The sequence below is a fragment of the Medicago sativa genome, chromosome 6 (assembly GCF_051527215.1).
Source record: "Medicago sativa cultivar Bolivia chromosome 6, Bolivia_mono, whole genome shotgun sequence".
Lineage (NCBI taxonomy): Eukaryota > Viridiplantae > Streptophyta > Magnoliopsida > Fabales > Fabaceae > Medicago > Medicago sativa.
In genome coordinates this window covers 75,374,015-75,377,175 of record NC_140754.1, presented here as the reverse complement: position 1 = coordinate 75,377,175, position 3,161 = coordinate 75,374,015, and the positions used below count along the sequence as shown (strand labels likewise).

General features: G+C 29.8%; 1 long non-coding RNA gene across 1 annotated transcript; it reads right to left on the bottom strand.

Annotated features, from left to right (window-relative positions):
- Positions 1-746: 746 nt before the first annotated feature.
- LOC146916834 (uncharacterized) lies at positions 747-1,551 on the bottom strand. Its single transcript, XR_015014062.1, has 2 exons — positions 1,417-1,551; positions 747-1,065 (listed from the first exon to the last, which is right to left on the bottom strand). It is a non-coding gene; the product is annotated as an uncharacterized LOC146916834 (long non-coding RNA).
- Positions 1,552-3,161: the final 1,610 nt, after the last annotated feature.

Below are 3,161 nucleotides of genomic sequence, written 5' to 3'. Positions count from 1 at the left end.
AAAAGTGTTGCCTTAATTAACATATAAAATATCCTCCTATTTTTCAATTTTTGAATAATTTTGGAAGTTTGTTTAAAACATTGTAAAATGCATTATAAAAAAATATCCTCCTATTTTTCAATTTTTGAATAATTTTGGAAGTTTGTTTAAAACATTGTAAAATGCATTATAAAAAATGTAAAATGTTCCTCCACAAATATTTAGATTTTTTTTAACATAGGATAAATTAAATATGAATTTTTTAAACACAACTCAAGATATAAGTAGCAAAATATTTTGTACCAAAAATAAAATAAATAACAAAAATATAGATCTAGAAATCTAGTTTTTAATTCTTTTTTACTGAAAAAACTTTTTATGACATTTTAAACATGCATAACTCATACAGTAGATCAAATATTTTTCCTCCATTTTTTGCATTTTTGAAGACACTAGTGTAGAAAACACTTTCTAAATCAGGTGAATATGACTTTTTAAATCGGGTGAACATCCGATTTATAGGTGGCCGATTTAAAAAGTGTATTTGATTTTAAGTCTGCCCCCTTTACCCGATTTAAAATCGTTTAATTTAAATCGGTTGAACCCATCTAAAATCTTTTAATTTAAATCGGTTGATACCATTTAAAAAAGGCTAACAAGAGTCAAAAATCTTTGAATTTAAATCGGTTCACCCCATTTAAATTCTCTCTATATTTTAATTTTTTTTATACACGGTTATGGTACTGGATATAATATGAAATATCATATGATCAATGAAGGTATAAAACAATAATATTAATTTACTAAAACTTAATGTGTGCTTACTAGTACATGTCAAATTACAAAATAATTCTGGACCACAATGTCTCGTTATGTAAACATAAAAAATAAGAGAAATATTGTTCATCTAACAAAATAAGCTATTAACATGACATGGACAAGCTTACTAGAAGAAATCAATTCACTAGCTTTAGAACCTAGAGTTTGCAAAGTCTTATCACCGGCCTTCTATTTTTCCTCCTTGCCAATAACCTCACTATGGCCCAAAGCATCAACTGAATCAATTGCAGTAATCATTACTTGAACCTGTACAATTAAGAAAACATGTTTTAGACTCTACTTATATTTTCATTTTATAAATTTAGCATTATATGAAAGAATGGGGCATGACTATTAAACATGTTGGCATTTAACATCACCCCTTTCATATGATCTAGATTAAATAAATGAGCACGTAATCTACCAAAAAAAAAAAATGAGCATGTTCATTGTTATGAAGAGAAAGCAATCTAACATGAAAATAAGGAATCAACAAAACATATTTTAAGATATAGATGGTATTGCATATTAGGCTCAAACTTCAAATGAAATCCAACGATAGGGACAAGATCAACAATAATATGCTTTTACAATATAAAAATACATAAATTCGAATACCTCTTGCCTTCAAGTTGAAGGATCTCAACACCACAGCCAACCGTGAGAAGTTTGTGCATCCCGGATACAAAGGCTCTTCTATGTCACTCACTTTCTCCAAGTTACCTATGCTAGTTCCTCTTTGTCAAAATATAAGCAAAAGTAGGTCAAACAAAATTGATGTATTTGATTCAAAAATTGGTCACTTTTGTTTGTAGTTTGTTATGGAGAAAATATATTTAATACCCAAAATGTTAAATTGAATAATTCATTTTAACATTATGTGAAAACGTGTTTCTTAATGCACGCATTTTTTTTCCCGTGTTTATCTGCTCCAACTTTTTCAGCTAATTTTCCATTTCCTTGTGATCATATCCACGCACATTCTACTGGCTCCACAAGTTTGTGTTCCTCAAGTTTCTCACAAATTAGTTGCAAAATCTATCTATAAATAGAGATTCCCCAGTTCATTCGATACAACAAAAAATAAAAATCTGATTGATCTATACTTTTTCTTCTCTTCTACCCTCGACTTGAGGGTGTAATTCTTCAATGGTTTTCTATTTCTGCAACGCAATTGTAAACTGAGTTGTTTTATCTTGGAAGTGTTGTGGTTGATAATGTTCCTTGCACAACTTTGAGTAATGTAGCGGTCGTTATTCAACCGGTAACTATTCAGTGGTCATTTTGTATTTTCGAACTCCAAAAACAATATAAGTGCTAGGAAGAAAAACAAAATTAATAATAATAAATAAATTTTAGGAAGTACAATTAAAATCAATGTTAATCTGAATCAAAATTCTGCGTAAAACTTTTTATTTTATTTTTTTGCAAATAAATAATTTTTTTTTTGTTAGAGTAAGAGGCAACACGATTTAGAATTTTTTTTTTTTGCATTTTTATATTTTTTTCCTTTTGCTTTTCCCTTTTGTTGCATTTTTTTATTTTTTGAAGAACCAATAAATAATTCTGTTAGAAAGTGGTTCTCAAAAAAATTCTGTAAAGAAGTGTAAATTATCAATTAGTTGCATTATTTATTAGGTGTGTTTTTATTTGTTATGTATACAATGCTGCAAATATGATGTAAGATATTATATAATCAACTTGCTGGTTAATCTTTGCTTATTGTTGGACTTTTGTTGCATGTTTAAGTTTAACTTCTTTATTTAAGGACATTGTGTTGGCTATTGAAGAGAACTGTGAGATTTTGAGCTGTTTATGTGGTTAGGATGATATTGTATGCAATATGTGAGCTTCAAGAGGAATGTGATTCAAAGGGTTATGTTATATTATATTGAACAACAATTTGCTAAGGTACCATCTGAAATTAATGGATGTTGTTGGAAGAGGATCCAATGGACCTGATTCAAGAGACAGGTTCATTTATACTTGGAAAAGATTTGATCGCTTATGCAACAGGGTGAGGATTATATTGAGTTCAGGATTTTGAAGATCAAAGGTCTCACTTCGGTTGACTTCGAAATGCTCCCTCTTGCTACCACGGATTTTAAGAGTGGTAGATTCAACAAAGTTGCGCAGGATTTGGCAGGGTTTTATGTCATTCTTGAGAGATTTTTCATGATTGAGAAAGCTATGAAGGGTATAAGGATTGATAAACACGACACAGATAGCCTCACCACTTCTATGGTGGACGCGATGAGTTATTCCATATGACAACTCAGTAGCATCTCTCTCTCCCTCCCTAGTTAGTCACATTCTCCATTCTAGTATGACAAATATTTTGTAAGGCTTAAATATTGCACTTG